General features: G+C 38.5%; 1 pseudogene; it reads right to left on the reverse strand.

Moving 5' to 3' along the window:
• Positions 1-17,322: 17,322 nt before the first annotated feature.
• On the reverse strand, positions 17,323-18,265 carry LOC121140251 (annotated as a pseudogene).
• Between the last annotated feature and the right edge of the window lie 3,563 nt (positions 18,266-21,828).

Here is a 21,828-nt window from a genome sequence, read left to right on the forward strand (position 1 = left end):
CATGCTGGCTTCCCAGGCTGATGCCTGGGATTCAAGAGTTAACCTTTGTCTGGTCAGCTGTTTCTGGGGTTAAACCAGCCCAGTCTTAATCCCTTTGATCATCAGTCCTCCCTCTCTGTTACTGGCTTTCTTGAGTTCAGCTCAGTACTTAACCAAGGGAGTCTGCCTCTTCTTCGATCAGCCACTAAATAAAGTTTCTGTTTCCCAGACTCTCTGGCCATAGGATTGTAGGCTGGCACTCCCCAGATCTATGTCTAAAATCCATATATGAGAGAGTACATGCCATGTTTCTCTTTTTGTGACTGGGTTACCTCACTCAGGATGGTTTCTTCTAGTGTCATCCATTTGCCTGCGAATCTCATGATTCCATTGTTTTTTTCTGCTGAATAGTACTCCATTGTGTAGATGTACCACATTTTCTCTATCCACTCTTCAGGTGAGGGACATCTAGGTTGCTTCCACGTTCTGGCAATTACAAATAAAGCTGCTATGAACATAGTGGAACAGACCTCTTTGTTGTATGAATGGGCATCTTTTGGATATATGCCTAAGAGTGGAGTTGCTGGGTCTTGTGGTAGGTTTATTCCCATTTTTCTGAGGAATCTCCACACTGATTTCCAAAGTGGCTGAACCAGTTGGCACTCCCACCAGCAATGGAGGAGTGTCCCCTTTCACCACATCCTCTCCAGCATAAATTGTCATTGGTGTTTTTGATTTTAGCCATTCTGACAGGGGTGAGATGGTATCTGAGAGTTGTTTTGATTTGCATTTCCCGGATGGCTAAGGATGTTGAGCACTTTCTCAAGTGCCTCTCAGCCATTTTAGACTCCTCTATTGAAAACTCTCTATTTAGTTCTGCAGCCCACTTTTTAATAGGGTCCTTTGGTGTTTTGGAGACTTGCTTCTTGAGTTCTTTGTAAATTTTGGAGATCAACCCTCTGTCAGATGTGGGATTAGTGAATATCTTTTCCCATTCTGTGGGCTGCCTTTTTGTCTTGCTGACTGTGTCCTTTGCCTTACAGAAGCTTCTCAGTTTCAGTAGGTCCCATTTATTAATTGTTGATCTTACTGCCTGTGCTACTGGTGTTATGTTCAGGAAGCTGTCTCCTGTACCAATTCGTTCAAGGGTACCACCCACTTTCTCTTCTAAGAGGTTCAGTGTGGCTGGATTTATGTTGAGGTCTTTGATCCATTTGGACTTAAGTTTTGTGCATGGTGTTAGACATGGATCGATCTGCATTCTTCTACATGCCAGTCTCCAATTATGCCAGCACCATTTGTTGAAGATGCTTTCTTTATTCCATTGTATATTTTTAGCTTCTTTGTCAAAGATCAGATGTTCGTACGTGTGTGGGTTAATACCCGGGTTTTCAATTCGATTCCATTGGTCTACCTGTCTATTTTTGTGCCAATACCAAGCTGTTTTCAGGACTATAGCTCTATAATAGAGCTTGAGGTCGGGGATGGTGATGCCTCCGGACGTTGCCTTGTTGAATAGGGTTGTTTTGGCTATCCTGGGTCTTTTGTTTTTCCATACAAAATTGATTATTGTTCTTTCAAGGTCTGTGAAGAACTGTGCTGGGATTTTAATGGGGATTGCATTGAATCTGTAGATTGCTTTTGGCAGGATTGCCATTTTTACTACATTGATCCTACCTATCCAAGAGCATGGGAGATCTTTCCATTTTCTGAGGGCTTCTTTAATTTCTTTCTTTAAAGATTCAAAGTTCTTACGATACAGGTCTTTCACTTGTTTGGTTAGCGTTACCCCAAGGTATTTTATGTTGTTTGTGGCAATTGTAAAGGGTGATGTTTCTCTGATTTCTCTTTCAGCCCTTTTATCATCTGTATATAGTAGGGCTACTGATTTTCTTGAGTTGATCTTGTAGCCTGCCACTTTGCTGAAGGTGTTAATCAGCTGTAAGAGTTCCCTGGTAGAGTTCTTTGGGTCATTGATGTAAACTATCATATCGTCTGCAAACAGTGAAAGTTTGACCTCTTCCTTCCCAATTTGTATCCCCTTGATCCCCCTTTGTTGTCGTATGGCAATAGCTAGGACTTCAAGTACCATGTTGAAAAGGTATGGAGAGAGTGGACAGCCTTGTTTTGTTCCTGATTTTAGAGGAATTGCATTGAGTTTCTGTCCATTTATAAAAGCTATATACAGTAAACCAACAGCCAACATCAAACCATGGCAATTTTTATAAAAGAAAACATTTAATTGGGGATGTCTTACAGTTTCAGAGGTTTAGTCTATTTTTGCCATGGCAGGACATGGTGGTGTACAGACAGACATTACACTGGAGAAGAAGCTGAGATTTCTCCATCTTGATATGAAGGCAACAGAAAGAAACTGGCTTAGCTTGAGCATGGGAGACCTCAAAGCTCACCTCCATAGTGATACACTTCCTCCAACAAGGTCACACATACTCCAACAAGGTCAAACTTTCTATGAGTGTCACTCCTTATGGTCAAGCATTCAAACATATGAGCCTATGGGGGACATTCCTATTCAAACCACCATAAATACCAATACCCTCTTTGCTCATGATAAATGCTATACAGTGAGTTTGAGTCTTATGAACCAACAAAAGCAGAGAAATTAAGTTTCTACTAACATTTACCTGCCTAGGTTTTTGACCTGTGGAGCAATTTACAACTACAAGTAAAATTGTCCTTTCTTAGGATATTTTTCCAAGGATATTTTATAATTAATCTTTATATCCCTCAATCCACTGAAGCCCCAGAGGAAACCACCTGACATAGGACAGCTAGAAGAATTAGAATACTTGATGGATTATCTAAGCTTAGCCCATTCTTTGACTTGTAAGTCTACTGTGGTAAATGCTGACTGAATACTAAACCTTATTTGTAAGTTTGTTATCTAACAATTTACAGGCCACATCCTCATTAACAAAAACAATCTACACATATAATTATTAAAATTAACTTATGAATAAGTTAATTAAGTACCTGTGCATTAAAACACTCTATATATTTCAAAATACAGAGCAAAGGTAAATGAAAATAGAAGTTCTATTTTCTCCAAGTGTTAGACTAGGTTATCTTTCCTATTTCTTGAACATAGTATACTTTTCCTGTCGATACTGATATGGACATGGCTGATGGAATGGGGTAGAATCATTTCTTGGAGGTTGTTATAAACATTGTAAGGCTATAAACTGGCTATATTTGTCCTGTGACAAATTCTTCTCACTTTACAGGCAGGCAAGTCAACTTTCTTTATTTTATCAGACTTGGAAGGAGGTGGGCTATTGGTGGAGTTCCAACAAATGCTTTTCCTAGCTTTCTGACGTTGTGTTCAAATATTACAATGTGTCCTTTGAGATTACAAAACTTCCTTGACCCCCTGCAGAGAGTCAGGTACACTTTTTCATGTCTTCTCTAAGATTTCCACAAGTTCCTGGGATGTCTTCACTTATTCTACGAATATGAAATTCTCTATTTACTTATTGCTGTCCCTCAGAGGCTTTCTTTTTTTCTCCCACCTATCCATCAGAGCAATATGAGACATCAATAATGATCATTAGAACAGATGGGGGAGGAGTGTGCCACTATAGCATAGAACAGTGGAGTGATATTTGCTATCATATGATTTCTAATCTTAAGATTCCCCAAGTCTTTATATGTTTCAGTGTAGAGCTGTATTGTAGATGACCTTGATCTTAAGGCATGGTGATTTGTCTGCATCTTTCATGATTATCCATCTATTTAGCACTCACTACTGTGAACAATTATTTTGATGATTCTGGTCAAACAACTCGAAGTAAAGAGAGAAAATTGAAATAAGAAAGGCAAGCCAAGACACTAAAATACAGTCAGGAAAAAAGTTTTTTGAGACAGAGCCTCACTCTTTATCTCTGGCTAGCCAAGAACCTACTGGCCTCAACTCACAGAGATTTGCCTGTCTCTGCTTACCCAATGCTGTGATTAAACGATATTTGCCAGTCAGAATTTTAAGAAAACCCAAATTGAAACAATGCTGTACATGAAAAACACGGTAAGACAATTAAAGGCTCTGGAAAGTATCACCAACAGAATGGATCACACTGAACGGAGAGAGTCGGGATGAAGGATGAGGTCGAGGAGTTGGATCACTCAATATAGGCCAGTGAGAAGTATCCTTAGCTGAAGATGAATATCTATACACAGAAGTCTTTATAGACCCCTGTAGTTGATGAACAGATTCAGAAAATTATCAGGATATAAAAATAAAAAATAAACAACAAGAACAATAAAAAATAGTAGCTACCCAGTATATAAATGGGAAACATACAGAGAAATACTGTTAAGAGAAGCTTTATCTTGCTAGCCGCTTTGGGATATCCCCCGCCAGTCGCCTGGGCTCTGCCACATTGCAGTCCCCAAATAACACACAAGACGCTGTATTAATTATGAAGCTGTGGCCTTGCTTGTTTCTTACTGGCTAGCTCTGACTTAAGTAATTACCCCATAATTGTTAATCTAAGTATGTCTCTTACTGGAGAGGTTTCCGGGCTTCCTACCCCAATGGCGTTACATCTCGAACTCTCTGTGTTTCTCCTTCCCAGAATCCTCCTGGAATCCTAGTCCCACCCATCTAGATTCCTATTGGCCAACAGTGCTTTATTAACAAATGTACAGGACTTCCCCCATCAAAATACATTAGGAAAACAGTATCATTAATGATAGCTTAAATGTAAATCTTGGAATTAATCTAGCCAAGTAGGTGAAAGATTTATACGATGAAACTTTAAGACACTGGAAAAAGGAATTGAAAAAGGCTCAAAAAGGAAATCCTTCCATAGCAAGGGATTGTCAGGATTAACAGACAAAACAAAAACTTTACCAGTTCTACATCTGACTGTGAATTAGTATCCAGAACATACAAAGAACCGAGAGCAAAACAAAATAAAAAACAACTCAAAAACCTGAACATGAAGAAAACCAACATTCCAGGGCCAGGAAGTGGTGGTGCACATCTTTAATGCCAGCACACGGGAGGCAGAGGCAGAGGCAAGCAGATCTCTGTCAGTTGAAACCAGCCTGGTCTACAAGACCTAGTTTCAGGACAACCTCCAAAGCTACAGAGAAACTCTATCATGAAACAGCACCCCCCCCAAAAAAAAAGAAAAAAAAAGGAGAAAACCAACATTATACATTAGAAATGCTACATGGAAATAGAGTTCTCAAATGATGAAATACAAATGGATGGAAAAATTTTAGAAAACATTCAACATGCTTAGCCACCAAGGAAATGCAAATGAAAACTATTTTGAGGTTTCGTCTTACCCCAGACAGAATGACTAAGATAAAACAAAAGCAAAAACATCATTAGTGACAAATGAACAAATGCTTGCTTGGTTATGGGGAAAGAAAAAGTGTAGAATTAATTTACTTATTGTGGAAATGAAAAGTAATACAGTCACTATGGAAATCTGTGGAAGCTTCTTATAAAGTTAAAAATAGATCTACCACATGTTCCAACTATACCACTATTAGCATGTACGTAAAGGACTTATATATGACTATAGAGGTACTTACTAATTCAAGTTTATTGCTGCCTTATTAATAAGAGCTAGGCAATGGAAATAGCCTAGATGTTCATCAACTGATGAATGAATAATGAAAATGTGGTACATTAACACAATGGAATATTATTCAGCCATTAAGAAAATGAAAGTCACAGGTAAATGGACGGAGCTAGAAACAAACATTCAGAGTGAGATAAGCAAAATCCAGAAAGAAAAATTTCACATGATTTTTCTCATGTGTGCATAGTAGCTTTTGTTTTATTTGGGATACCATAGAGGCCAGGAAGTTAGTAAGAGGTGAAGGGTGAATGCTGAAGGGAAATGAGATAGAATTCAGTAGTGTAGAGGTTTAAAATGATATAAAAAAACAGGATGGGTTAAATTGTTGTGGGAGATTGGAAGGCAGGATAGAGGAAAGACTACAATGAAGAATAACTGATACTAAAGTCTTTTTGCAAAAGTTATATGGAAACCTACCTACAACTATAGAAGACTCTTATACACATACACATACATAAAGAGTTTGTGAGGATTTACCCTATAATGGGGGTGGAATAATACAAAGTCACTGCTTAGATATTATAGGGTAATAAAAAGTCTGCAAGACCTGGGTTATCTTATTTGGAGCTGTTGGCCTGTAAGATCTCACAGACCCATAAACATTACAGGTATTACCCATGCTAATGTTTACCATCCAGAACTAGACTGGAAGACCCTATGCTGCAGACATTACATAGTTGAGTTACAGAATGTGATAAAATTCAGTTGGTTTAAACTGAGCTTCATCCCTACTGGGTAGGTTTCTTTGTCCTGGAAGGAGAAAAGTAATCTCCAATCACACCCAGATGTGAATCCTGTGTGCTAAAATAATGACTGGCCTGGCAAGACATGATGCCCACTGGTGCCATACTGGCATAGATATTATGGCAGTAACCAACAACTTCCTAATTGGATTTAAGGAATGCTCTACAAGATAAATCCCACACCTGACACCATTAACAAGGTCTGTGGTTAAATAGGTCATAGGTCCTAGAAGAGAACCTACACCTGTTATTTTGCTAAATGGACATAGTGCCAAACTAACTCTGAAGAACTTACTGCTATATCCATAGATTAATGCATCACAAAACCCTCATCAGAGAAGCTTCTCTTTGCAGAAAACGGTGATTAACACAGAAAACAATTGGTCAAAGTACAAAGAATAAGAAAAGGGAAATTTGTATTATACTCCTTCCTCCCAAGGTTCAGGGATTACTAAAGAAGAGAAAGATTGTAGAAATCAGAGACATGACAAAGATTTAGATGACAAGGAAAACAGGGCTTTTTTTGGCTGCAGCAGGGAAACTGCACATATGAACTCAGAGTGGTTATGACAATATGCACAGTACTTTAGCAAACTCAAGCTAGACCAAATCCCAACACTGATAGGGGGGGGGGGCTACAGTCCTATCTGTAGCCAAGGAAATTTTGGCAATACATGGTTGCTGGAAGAGGCAATGTCAGTTTTCTTTGAAGGTATAGTCTCTGTTAAGTAGGTCATGCTCCAGTGAAAGGCCATAAATCCAAAAACAAATGAGCAACACAAATTGAAAACCAAAACAACAATGACAAAAAAAAACCCAAAAACAAAACAAAAAACCAAGAAGCAAAACATGGGATTAAAGTTGGGTAGATAGGAAAGATGGTCAATCTCAGAAATTGAGGAAAGGGTGAACACAATCAAAATATATTGAATGAAACCTTCAAAGAACTAATTATAAATAAATTAATTAATAAATAACTTTTTAAAAATACTGAGGAGGCAGCACTGAGGAATTTTTTGACTGACAGGAACCTCTGCTTTCCCTTAGGATGTAAACTTCCTCTACACGAAAGAGATAAAATTTAATCCCATAGAACCTGCCCACAAAAGGCACACAGTTCAGTGTTTTGGAATATCATCTTGAGATTACACAACTATTGCCCCTATTTAGTCCAGAACATTTCATAATCCTCCACAGAATTCTGTATGTATGAGCAGTTACTTTTCACTTCATTCCTATCTGTTACTGGAAATCCCTAAGTGACAATCTCTCTCCAAGGATTTGTTTGATCTGGAAATTTGATATAAATAGAATTATACAATACACAATCTTTTATATTTGGCTTTTAAAATGTAGCACAAAGTTTTCTTGGTGTATTCTTGTGATAACCTTATTCATTTTACAGTTGAATATTTCATTGTATGTACTTGCTATACTTGTTTTTAATCTACTTTCCAGTTGATGCTTACCAGATACACTACAATTCTAGTGTATCTATCTGGAAGCTATTTTGAGTCATTCTGTTATGAACTTTGGTATACGCATTTTATAAGCATATTTTCTATAGTCTGGGGCATCACTATATTATATGGTAACTGCATATTTAATATAGAAGAACTTCCTATTTTCCAAAAAGTAAAATCATCATGTACTCTTCTCATCAACAATATGTAATGATTTCAATTTTTCCTCAATGTTTACACTGTTTTTATCTTTTTAAATATAGTTGCTGCCTTGACCTCTTTGATTATCACTTCTCCCTCTCTGCAACTAGATCCCAGGCATTTGGCTGGAGAAACTCACACAAACAACTGACCCAAACAAGGGGAAACTCATGGACCCCAGACTGATAGCTGGGAAACCAGCATAGGATCAACCCAGAACCCCCTGAACATGGGTGTCTGTTAGGAGGCCTGGGCAGTCTATAGGGCTTCTGGTAGTGGATCAGTATTTATCCCTAGTGGATGATTGGACCTTGGGAGCCCATTCCACATAGAAGGATACTCTTTCAGCCTAGACACATAGTGGGAGGGCCTAGACCCTGGCCAAATGATGTTACAGACTTTGAAGCTTCCCACATGGAAGGCCTCACCCTTTCTGGGGAGCAGAAAGCACATGGGATAGGGGATTGGTGGGGGACAGGGGAGCAGGGGAGAGAGAGGGAACTGAGATTGACATGTAAAACAAGATTATTTCTAAGTCAAATTTCAAAAAAAGCTGTTCATCTGCTCACCTGCATTTTTTTAATGCAGAAACTATTGCCAAACAGGAGGCAAGGAACAAATAAAGTAGATTAAATCTTTAAAAAATTAATATAGCTGTCTTGAAGGTTGCTGCCAAGTAGTATCTCATTGTGATGTGAGTTGTTTCAAGTGACTAGTGATAGTAACCATCTTTTAAGGTGCTTCCTGGTTACAATGCACCTTATTTCACCCTCCAAATGCATGCATTTTGCAGAACCATAAAATGATAACACTTTCCTATTTGGCTCAAAATGAAAATGAAATGAAGAGGACATTTTAAGATAACTTTAAGGATGGGGAAGCAAAGGAAAGTCAAAAAAGGTAAAGTTTTGATCCATCACTCAAAATCATAAAGTCATTTCACTAGTACACTGTAATAACATTTGCACATATGATACAATTCCTATAATAACCACTAAAAGGAAGCTACAAAGTAATTCTAAACAGCAAGTTAATGAACAAAATAGAACAAAGGTAAAGAAAAATAAAATGGAAAATGTAATCTTAACCCATAAATAACTGTATCACCTATAATGGTCTAAACATATTGACAAAAACATGCCCTCAGGTGGTTGTGGTACTGCACAATTGATGGGGGAAGTCCTTTTGTGTACATATTATCTTATTGGTTGATTAAATAAAACACTCTTGGTCAATAGGGAAGCAAGACAGGTGGGCCTAGGAGTGGAGGAAGATTCTGGGAAATCTTAATCACGATGTAAGACACCAGAGGAGTAAGAGGTCTGGACCCTTTTCTCAGGTAAGAGAAGACCACGTGGAAATACTCAGACTAGCAGTTAAGGGTTAATAATTAAAGTTGGAGCTACCCAATGAGAAACCAAGCAAATGTCTAGCAGCTTCATAACTAATATATAGTGTTTTGTGTGTTATTTGGGGGCTGAGACAGCTGCGGGACCCTGGCGGCTGGCAGGAAGAGTACATGTTACACATAATGGTAGGATATGCTGAAGAGGCAGAGGTAGGAGGATAATGTGTTCACGCCCAGCCTGGACTACACTCTAAAACAGAGATAAGTAAAATCATCCCCCAAATATATGCTATGTTCAAAAACCTACTTTATATATACCTTTGCAATAGAATAGGAGCAGAAATAGTGAAAAGAGTACGTTCAAGTGGGAAATGATATATACCATATCTAATAAAGTAGATTAAATAATGAAGTATATTTAGTATGTAGTATAGTGTTCAATAATAATCATAAAGTAATAAAGATCACCAAAGATAAAGCTGTTACATATTGACAAGCCATCAGTCTTCAAAGAATATTTAGAAATTCTGAGTGAGCATGCAAAAGAGCTGCTAAATAGATGAAAATAAAATTAATACAACTTACAAGAGAGCAGAACCATAGTTGTCAATTGGAAACATCAAATCCATGTTGCAAAAATTGATAGACTAAATAGGTGGCAATTTAGTAAACACGTATGAAAACTCACCACACTGTGAGCCAACAGGATATGATTAGCATTTGCATACTAGTCTCCTGATAGGCAGAGTACATACCCTTTTCATGCACCAAAGGAATATAGAACATTGTAGACCATATCCTGTCCTACAACAAAACCTCAACAAATTAAAAATAATTGTGATACAGTATGTTCGCCAGCCACATAAGACTCAAATTAAATTCAATTAGCAAGCAGGATGACAGGAAAATCTCCAAGCAAGAGGAGATTAAGCAATATGTCCCTATATGACTTGTAGGTTAAAGAGGAATACTCAAGAGAATTTTTTTAAAACACTCTGTGATGAATAAAAACAATATATCAAAAGTCATGGGCAGTCTATGTGGTACTTAATTTGAGTACTGCATTCATTCACACACACACACACACACACACACACACACACACACACAGAGAGAGAGAGAGAGAGAGAGAGAGAGAGAGAGAGAGAGAGAGAGAGAGAGAGAGAGAGAGAGAGAGAGAGAGAGAGAGAGAAAACCAGGTTTCTACTATAAGGACATAAATGACCCCTGATAATGCTCTTGACTGTTTACTTGAACACATATGGAATCAACTAAAATCCAAGCAGTTGGGCATGCCTGTAAGGAATTTTCTTGGTTAAATTATTTGAGGCAGGAAGATCCACTCTCAATCTGGGCCAGACCTCCTGGTGGAAGCCCACATAAAAGGACATGGAAGAAGGAAGTTTGCCTTTTTGCCTGTTTGTCCCCATTCCAGCAGGGTAGTTTATCTATCCTGATGTTGAGGCATCCTTACACTGGTATTATCTGCTTCTTTAAGACTCCGACATAGACTGAATAGCAGTGTCTACATAGGAATCCTCCCAGATCCCAGCATTAGATTAAAACTGCCAAAATATCTAGACATCTCATGGACTGAACAACTAGAAGTTGTTCTTATTACTTAGTATTATTGTATGTTTATGCATGTAGGCACATGGTTTGTGTGTAGGCACATGTGCCACAGTGTGCCTGTGGAGGTCAAAGGAAAACTTTGTGGGGTTTATTCTCTCCTTCCACCTTTACATGGGTTCTTGGGACCAAATTATGTCACCAGGCACAGCAAATGTCTTTACAGACTAAGCCATCTCACTGACCTGAAATTGTTTTTTAAAAGATAAAAATATAAATATCTCTCATAAATATAGTGGCAATGGCATCTAACATAATGTTAAAGAAATTCAACAATATTTAAAAATAGTAAACATGGTAAAATGGTATTAATCCTGGGCTAGAATAGTCATTGAACATTCAAACACAATGACAACTACATTAAAAAGATGGCAAGGAACAGTCACATCATCATGTCAATAAAGAAGAAAATGAGTTTCCCCAAGCTCAAGACCCATTTCATGAAAGAAAAACAAAATAACTATTAGAAAGGTGATAGAAGGGAAATTGTTTGAACTGGTCAAGTTTTATCTACAATCCCAAATACAGCAACTTATTTTGGGAAGATTTTCTACATAGACAGGAACAGAACAAGTACCCTGTTTCGGTTACTCTTTTTGAACAGAACACTGCAAGTTCTCAGTACTCCAAAAAGCAGGAAAGGAAAGCAAAAGATACAGAGATTAGGAGGAATAACTAAAGTTCTATCAATTTGCACAAGGCATGGTGGTATATTTGTGAATATATTCTAGATATTGCTCCCCTTTTGGATACATGGAACACTATTTTCTACACTGCCCCATTTTATTTTTTATGAAAAAATTTCACAGAGCAAAACTTTTCAGCTTTAATGACATCTTTAACTTAATTACTTGTTGGATCATAGAGCTCAGCAATAAAAGACCTAGGAGCACTGTTGTTAGAACCCAGATGCTCCAGGTACTCAGAAGAGCCTTACTGTGCAACTCCTCTCAGTCTCACTTCATAACTGTAGAAAACCCTGACTGTCCAGTGTTGCAGAATATTATTTTAACTGAACAAAGATGTGTTATATTTGTTTATGCTGTATTTGTTCAATGATGCCAGGATGTTTACTAATTATGTAAAGATGTGTTGCATCTGTTTCACTTCACCTGCCTATGGCACCTGATTGGTCTAATAAAGAGCTGAATGGCCAATAGTTAGGCAGGAGAAAGGGTAGGTGGGGCTGGTTGGCATAGTCAATAAATAGCAGGAGGAATCTAGGCTCAAAAAAGAAGAACAAGGAAGGAGAGAAGGTGTAAAAGAGAAGCCTTCCTGCCAGCCTGGTTCCAGAGCCGCATCAGTCCCAAATAAACACACAGGATGCTGAGTTAATTATGAAGCTGTTGGCCTTGGTTGTTTCTTACTGGCTAGCTCTGACTTAAGTATTTACCCCATAATTGTTAATCTAAGTATTTCTTTTACCGGAGAAATTTCCGGGTTTCCTACCCCATGGAGGTTACATCTCGACTTCTTGTGTTTCTCCTTCCCAGAGTCCTCCGGGACTCCTAGTCCCACCTATCTTGGTTCCCTATTGGCCAACAGTGCTTTATTGACATACACACAGGACTTCCCCCATCAAGAAGGAAGAAAAGGAAGGAGATGTCCAGTCAAGAAGCCAGGCAGACAAATGGCAGACAGATATTGACAAACAGTGGAAGTAAGACATACAGAAGTAAGAAAGGTAATAAGCCCCGAGGCAAAAGGTAGATAAGGAGAAATAGGTCTGTTTAAGTTAAAAGAGCTAACCATAAATAAACCTAAGCTAGGTTGAACATTCAAAACTAATAATAAGTCTATGTGTCACGATTTGGGAGCTGGTTGGTGACCCAAAAGAAAAAGCCTGGTATTGTAATATGAATGATTAAAAACCCAGAGACAGATGTTGAGCTTCAAGCTGAAAGATAAGAGAGTCAAAGCAGCCAAACCTTAGGGATTTCTCACTTCTACCAATGCTCAGAACAAAGAAGTGATTGCGACCTCTGATTGCATCTCCAAATTTCAATACTCTCCACAGAACCTCCGACTGCAATATTAGACTGCTATGCTCTCCTCAATGTGGCTGGAGACTAATTGCCTAAGACTAATTTTACTTTTTCCTTATGTACCTCTTCCTGCCTGGCCATATCACCTCCCTAGTGCTGGGATTAGAGGTCCATGATCCCAAGTGCTGAGATCACCTTTGGGTGAGCTGTTTCTTTTTTAGACTGGATCAATTTCATGTAGTTCAGTATGGCCTTGAACTGACAGATATCCATCTGCCTTTGTCTCCTAAGTCCTGGGATTAAAGGTGTATATCACCACTGCCTGGTTTCTATGGCTAACTGGTATGACTGCTGGAATTAAGGTGTGTATCACTACTGCCTGACCTCTATGACTTGTGGATGGCTTTGCATTCTGAACCCACAGATAAGCTTTTTAAAATCATAAATAATATATCACCACATGGTATGTTCCAACCCTAGCTGTTATGAGGAAGGGTACAGAACCCACAAACAAATCTTCACCTCATTGAGTGCCCTCCACCTGGAATTGGAGGCAACCAGAGTGCAGACATTTACTCTAGATCACATACTAACTGAGACAGATTCCAGGGCAGGACCTCCCCACTCCTGGAAATATCTAAGTAGATATCTCACGGTATCTAGTGAGATTGAAGTTTATGGCTTAGGGCCCCTCCCAACCCGCTTGCTGAAGCATTTAATCTATTACCAGAAGGACATTCAATTCAATGCCTTCCCCTGAACCTCCTTTTTCTTCTCCCCACCTAAAGCCCCAACAATCAAAACCTGGTCAAAATAAGAGAGAATTATTTCACTGAAGAGGACATAAGAGATTTAACATGATGGTTTCAGTGAAATACCACTTCATGTCCATAATGATAGTTAAAATAGAACAGTTTGAAAATGCCAAGTGTAAGCAATAGAGTGCCTAAGCAATCTCATTCTTATATGGCTGAATGTAATACACATGATATAGTGATCTAGAAAACCTTGGCTGTTTCTTAAGAAATTACACTTCTGATTGCCACATCTTGCAATAGAATAGAAAATACATAGTATCACTTAGGATTATTTAAAATTTGGTGTAAGTCTACAGTTACCTTAAAAATTTAAATTTGAACAATGTAAGTGGATATGGAATTGACATTTAGTTGAAACACATCAATTTTTTCTGATTTTATCGTTATTCTATTTATTTTGGTTTTCTTGATATGTGACAATACATTTATTATCGGTTCTTAATTGCTCCCAAAGTCTTCAACGTTCTCAGAGTTCCTTTGTATTTGTTTAAATTCCAGTAGAATAGAACCTTCTGAACATTTAGCTGAACCTCTACATATCAGAAAATACCTTTATTTTTCTCCTGGCTTTTAAATAATTGACTTGAGTATGGAATTCTTAGTTCAAAACAATTTCATCTCTAATTTTAGGAGGCTTTGTCATAACACTCTCTGGCTCTGTTATTGCTGGGAGGAAAAAGTTTGATATTTTCATTCTGATTTCTTCATCATATTAGTTGTTTTTTAAAAGCATCTAGGCATTTTTTTTAAAACTGATTTCAGGTATGATTTTTCTTCACTTATGTAGATCTCAGTGAGACTTTTGGGCATATTTATGTCTTATTTGCAACTGGTAGCTTACCTACCCCCTCCCTCAACCCCCATGCCAAATTTCTGTTTTCTCTTTTTGGAACTTCAGTTGTGTGGTTATTAGACCTCCTCAAATGACCAATGATGATTTAAATTGTTCTTTAAATTAGTTTTCCTCTGTCTTCACAGTTTTCCTGCTCTCTCAACCAATCCAGTTGCCAGGGTGAACAGGGTTTAACATGTCAGATCACAACTTCACATACCCCCATGCTTCTCACCTCTTCCCCCCTCCCTGTTTGTGGAATATGATGTCCTGGGAACCGCCATTAACCTTACAGTAACTGCTCCTGGAAGCACTTTGCTTATTCTTCAGGATATTTTTCTCCCTGTTTGACTATACAGCTTCTATCTTTTCTCCTCATCCCAGGTCCTACTTCACAGATCTTGAAGATGCTCCCCTTTCTCCTCATTCTGTTGAGTCCATTCCTTGCAAGCCTTCGCAGGCCTTAACTTCCCAATGGGACTAAACAAGAGAATACCATTTCATTCCAAAACTGCTTTCTTTCTGTAGTCCATAAACAATAATAGTCTCTGTTACCTAGCAATCTATGATTGTCATTATTTATTGTTTGCATTTACTGTCGTTGCATATTATTCACAGACCAACTATTTAAGTATGAAAAATTGTGTCTACTTAATTGTAACCCAAACACTCAGTACACTGTAACAGGAACACACACTTAACAAGGTATCAAATGAGTTGAATAAATGGATAGAATCATGTGCTAAAATCAAATGGTTATTTTTGTTTTATTTCCTAAGTTAAGCATTTTATGCAGTATTTCTTTTTCAAGTGTACTTGAATTTTTACTTTTTTTCTTGACTGGTTCCTTAATTGCTTCATGTTCTTAAAGGTGCATAATATCAGAGAACTCCTAAATCCTCATTTCTAACTTGTTGAGTCATTTTACCTTTAAATTATATGGCAATAGGCAGTAATCAAGTCTTAATTGCCAGTTCCAGATGCTTAAATCAAATTAACTTTAGCAAAGAAAAAATTGTTTGGAGCCTGCTGATACAACTGAAATGTCTGATTGTTTCTCAGTCTGTATGGCTGAATCATGCATCTCACCTGCCATGGTTTAGACAGATACACTGTTAAAAGTTGATCCTATAGTCTGTGGAGTTACACAGAGTTGCTTAGTGATGAGTACCCCTTTTTCCCTTGATGTTCTGGGTTTTCTCACCCTTTTTCTGAAACTACCCTTATACTTGCCTCAGAGCTACTTATAAATTAACACTATTTTCTTTCTTTCTCATCTAAAGTATCCTTCCCTGGGCAGCTGCCAAAGTTTCCTTGCTTTCCCTGTTGTTTTGCACTCAAATTCTAACAAAGTTAAACCTGCTCTGTAAATTTATTTGTGAGACTAAGAATCTAAGGGATTTCACGGTAACATACAATGCTTAACATGGCTCTCCCAAAAATGTCAGGTAACAATTACAATATAAAGCTAATGAATTGTCAAAGACTGGCAATAGAATAGCCTAAGTTGCCATTCTGTCAGTTTACTAACTCCAGGAGCAGTAGTGAATTTCAGTGCTGATGTGGCTTTGCTTATGCCAAGCAACCAATATTAAAACAAACTTTATGGTCAGATGTTTATGATTGTCTGTGACTTAATACTTAGCCCTCATGTTTCCAAGGTCAAAGGAAGTAAAAGAAGAACAACCACCTCCCCAAAACCACCTTGGTTGTTTTCTTAAAATAAATAAATAGACCTTCTTCTGCTATAAGGAAATCAGACAGAACCTCTGTACATTTTAAAGCAATTATTTTTTTTATCAGATATCATTTCTTTTCAAGGTAAAGTTGGTGTTTAATTTTACTTAAACTAGTCAAATAGATATTGGCTAATCATGGTACAGTCAAATATAAACATTTTTCTACAGATGTTAACATAGCAGTATTCATGGTGAAACCAAAGCACACTTAACAGGTAAAGTCTCCTAATTGCTAAAATGGAAGTCCTCCTTCAATCAAAGCTTTAGTTTTATTTTGTTGAGACATCATCTTACTATTTACCTACAGTCTAGGTTAGTCTTGACTTAGTGTTCTGGGCTAGCCTCAAACTCGTGATCCTTTTCCCTCGTCCTCTAGAGTGACTCCCATATATGAACCAAACTTTATACTTTTCACACTTTAGATTCTGCATCCTAAAGTCACCCAAACATACTGGATCCATAGCTATTGCCACCATATTTGTGTAACAGGACAAGTTATTAAAACCTCCTTCATCAGACTCCAGTTAAACCCCATCCCTCAAATTGACACACCATGCACACCAAGACCCAAGCTTCTAAGGAAAAGTCAAGCCAGAATTGGTATCAGTAAGTGTGTATGAGTATGTATGGGAGAGGAGGGTATAGTTCAGTGTCTTCAAAGCTCTTGGGTTAATCTCCAGCACTTCGGAGGCAGAGGCAGGCTGATCTCTGTGAGTTCCAGGTTAGCCTGGACTACAAAGATACCTAGAGAAACCAGTATTGAAAGGTCCTAGATTTGTTGTCTGGCACCAAAAGAATAAAAATATAAAACTCTTTGAAAGAAGCCTGGTGTGGTGGCAGAGAGATCTCTCAGTTTGAGGCCAGCCTCATCTACAGAGTAAGTTCCAGGACAGCCAAGGATACACAGATGAACCTGCCTTGGAAAACCAAAAATCTTTGAAAGAAGGAAGAAATTCAGTCACAGCCCTGACTTTAAACTGGGTTTTCTACTCCTCACATTTCCCCTAGTGTATTCATAGAGTAATTCAGGAGTAATTTAAAGCCTTGTGGGGTGCTAAAATACGTATGGCCTTCTCCAGCAGTTTCCAAACTCGGCTCCACATCATTGGCAAGGAGGTTTTTCTGGCACTGTATGTAAAGCTGCAGAGAATCCTCCCCAGAGGGAGTGTTCCAAGCCTCACTATTGCAAACTTGAGGACACCAGGGCTTGTTGGCCCTTGCCTGGTTGCTCCATGTTGGATTGCTCCAAGCCTGTTTGCTCCATGTTGGGTTGGTTCAGGTCTGGTTGCTCCAAGTGTTGGTCCAAGTCTGGCTGCCCCACATTGGAAGGATGTGTTCAGAGAGCCTTGTGGATAGCTGGAATGGAAGCTGGAATACCCCACACATGCAGAGCCCTTCTGAGTCACACTGCTGTTTGTATTTGGTCATTGGTTTTTTCTGCCATTGCTTACATTTCATTCTTTGGTTTTGGAACCAGGTCTTAACCTGATTATAGCTAAGGTTCAGAATGGCAGAGAGTTCTTGTGTCTGCTGGAGGCTGAGGTACTTTTACCCCTGAAATCTGTCCTTCAGTGCACACAGCTGGGTGTCAGAGAATACAGTTCAGATTTTCTGCTTCTTCGAATGGACTTTGTCCTCTCCCTTCTCAGTGCCCTCTGCAGACTCAGGACTGAGGTGCTTTAGTTTGGGACTGGTAGAAGAATCAGGTCTATCCTGAAGAGGTAGGCCCACAGAGGAAGGACAAGGAGAGGTGGTCTCTTTTCGGAGCATCCCAATGGCAGACACTTGTAAGCAAGAATAATTTTCCTCAGGACCATGAACTTCAGGCACTGGTGACAAGCCCCCAAAATCTGGTGCTTTTTTTTTTCATCACAACAAGGAAGACTGTGGGGATTAGGAGGACCTACACTCATGTCAGTCATAAATCAGTCGGGGCAAAATAAAAAAGAAAGGTTTTTAACAACAACAAAAAACAACAAAAAGGCTAAGACTCAAAAACTCAACGTCTAGGGGAAAAGATCTTAGAAATAAAAAATGAATATGTCCAGATGTAGATTATCAAGAGGACAGAAGGAAGGGAACCTCAGTCCTCCCAGTAACAGAGAGATCAGCTCTGCCTTCTTGATCAGGTATCTTTAGGTATAATATTCAAGACAGTATAAAAGATCATTTTTCAGGGATATCCTTGAGAATAAAACAAAATAGCAATTTCATTATTTCTTTTATATGTTGAGATTGTAATATAATTACATTTTCCCCACTTGCTTTTCCTCCCTCTAAATCCTCCCATATACACCCCTGGCTCTTTTGGAAAATCATGATCTTATTCATGACCTCTTATTACATTAGTTGTTGTTGATGTATGTATGTGTGCGTGTGTTCCTAAACACATCTCAATCTGGATAATGTTGCTTGAATGCATGTTTTCAGGGTTGACTGTTTAGTACTTGTCTTAGTCACTGTTCTATTGCTGTGAAGAGACGCCATGACCAAGGCAACTCTTGGAAAGAAAGCATTTAATTGGGGCTGGCTTACAGTTTCAGAGGTTTATCCCATATCTTCAAGGTAGGGAACATGGTGGGTAGCATGCAGTCAGGGGCTGGAGTAAGTAGCTAGAGATTCTGGGCTTTACATAAGCTTTTGAAGCTTCATTTGGATAAGTTTTGGTGTGTTGATACTTTTGAGGACCAGAAAATCTCTCAGGGCTTTTCCTTCCCCAGGTTGCAGGACTGGCTGGGTGGGATTTTCCCAGGGGCACCACTCTCTTTATCACACAGTAATTATATAGGTATAATATCATGAAATAACTCAGGTGAATTAAGGACTCTGCTGATGGATAAACCAATACAAAAGTTTACTGGGCGTTATAATCCTGTGAATGAATTGGCTGTTTCTTGCTGTAGATTCTTCCTGTAGCTTAGTCCTTTCTGTAACAAACTTGGGATTTACTTCCCATAGTTCAGCACCATCTGATCATTTACTGGGAACAAATTTCTTCTACCCATTTGGAGTTTACTGATTACACTCCCTAGCTATGTGTAAAACTTGTTCTCCATTAATGGGTCCTAATTTACTGATTACATTCCTTACCTATATGTGAAGTCTATTTCCCATTATCAGGTCCTTGTTCCCCTCTTCATTGAAAATACAGAGATCTGCCTTCCTGCAATTATCCTTATTGACAGGCATTAGGTCACAGTTTAGGGCCCAGGCAAAAGCATTCCATCAAAGACATTCCCAGATATCAAAGGGTGTAGAATTACTACAAGCCTAAAGTTGTTAATTCATAGATGCCTAGTAGATAGGGGGAAAAAGCATGTAGTGGTAGAGAGAAGCAATGATCTTAACTAACCCTTACTAAAAGTTTCTCACACTTCTTGTTGTATTAACCCAAGATTTTAGCTCTGAGATTTACTGCTCCCTCCTGTTTTCCCTGAGAAGATAGAGATGAAGGTAATCAGCCCATTTGCTCATCCTCAGGGAAAAGTAAACCTTACTGAAGGCCTGTGCCACCACTGAGACCAGATCACTGGAAGATGCCAGGTCTTGTTTCTTGTGAAAATTAAACTTAGACCTTCTCTTTAACCTATAGCCCTAAACAACTGATGCTAAAAGTTTCTCCTAGCAGTTTAGTTTATTGCTCTCTGTGTAAATCTTAGATGCCTTGCTGATCCTGAGAAACTCAAGCCTCACATTGTATTATAAAGAATTACTGTTACAAATATGTATATATACCTGTACCCCCAAGGACTGGGGAGAAATGAAGAAACAGAGAAATAGAGAAATGGAGAAAGACGAAGACTATTAAAGAGAATGGATATAAAGATCGTGTTGGAAGTCAATTTCTTATTCACTCAGATTTTAGTTCCTTCCGTTATTTGTAGTTCCTTTTTTTTTTTTTTAACCCTGAGGTTGAACTCCAAAAGCTGGACTTTTTTTTATGAGACAGGGTTTCTCTGTATTGTTTTGGAGGCTGTCAGTCCAGCCCGGCCTCGAACTCACAGAGATCCTCCTGCCTCTGCCTCCCGAGTGCTGGGATTAAAGACATGCACCACCACTGCCCGGCAGGACTTTTAAAGTTTTTGATACCATTTTACATCAGGCCTCTTCTTATCTCTTCAGCACAAACCTTAGTTACAACATGACATTTCATGTCGTTCTTTTTATCTCCTCAAACTCTACATTTTGTATTTCTTTTAGCTTTTTTTCTTTTTCATTGTAGACCTACATAATAGTGATTACCAATAACCATGTAACACAGTCAATATTAGGTTGTCTTGAAATCTTCTCTGCCAAAAAAATTAGTTACAACACTTCAACTTAGCCTCATGTAGATTTTATGATAAAAGTTAAAATAAAAGTCACATTCTTTGACAAAATAGCATCAAAATGGTCTCTATTCTAGTTACTATTGCTGTTCCCCTCTGAAATGTCTTGAAGTGGACCTCCATTATCCAAATTACTGTCAGTATTACTTTCTTCCAAGTTCCTACTATGATGGCCCTTTAAACCTTACTTACAGCATTCAACTGCTTTCCCAGCCCAAAGTTCCAAAGTTTTTTACATCTCTTCAAAAACAAGCATGGTTAGGCCTTTCACAGCAATACCCTACCCCTGATACCAACTCATGCCTTGGTTACTTTTCTATTGCTATGAAGAGACATTATGATCAAGGCAATATATGGAAAACCTTATATACAAATTACCACAGATCCCATTCCCAGAAGTAGCTGGAAAGCACAAATCAAACACTGGTTTTTGTGTGCTTTTTTTCTTTTCTTTTTTTGGTTTTGTTTGTTTTGATTCTTTGTATTTATTTTGAGAGAGGGAATGAGAGAAAGACAGAGAATATAAAGGTAGAAGAGTAGGGAGGTGGAGAGGATCTGGAGGAGTTGGGGGAGGGCAGAATATGATCAAAGTATAATTTGTGAACAAGATTCTACTTAACAAAGTTTAAACCAATAATCTCAGCAACAACTAGAGGACATACTCAGGCAAGATAATTGAGGAAGGTTAGTAAAGGAAGTATTAAAAACAAAGGAGGAAAACATGGGTAGTGGAGGACCCTGGGCCTAATAATAACAGCAGGGAGCTACCAGCAGTCTTAGGGACAAATGTTCTCAGAATAAAATAGAACTGTGAGGACTACATAACAGGAGCTGGCCCTATTGGATGCTATGAGCTAACTTGCTGATCCAACAGGCAGGAACAAGTTGAACAAGCAGTCTTTATCTCATTCCCTTCCTTCTGTTACAGGAGTGTATTTGAGTTTGGAGAGGCAGCCACCAATTTTCAGGTTCTTGAGAGTCTTGATAACGAATTGTACAGAGACATGTGGATAGTTATGGGAAAGGAGAGGTTATTAAAAGGGAAATACAAAGGAGCTTGGAGGTTTGCCAGAAGTGGCCTGTGGCCTAGTGGATCTTTGTGTAGTAACTTCCTCTTCCCTCCTGAGACTGCTCTCTTGAATTAATGA

Source organism: Mesocricetus auratus, unplaced genomic scaffold (genome assembly GCF_017639785.1).
Source record: "Mesocricetus auratus isolate SY011 unplaced genomic scaffold, BCM_Maur_2.0 Super-Scaffold_100004, whole genome shotgun sequence".
NCBI lineage: Eukaryota > Metazoa > Chordata > Mammalia > Rodentia > Cricetidae > Mesocricetus > Mesocricetus auratus.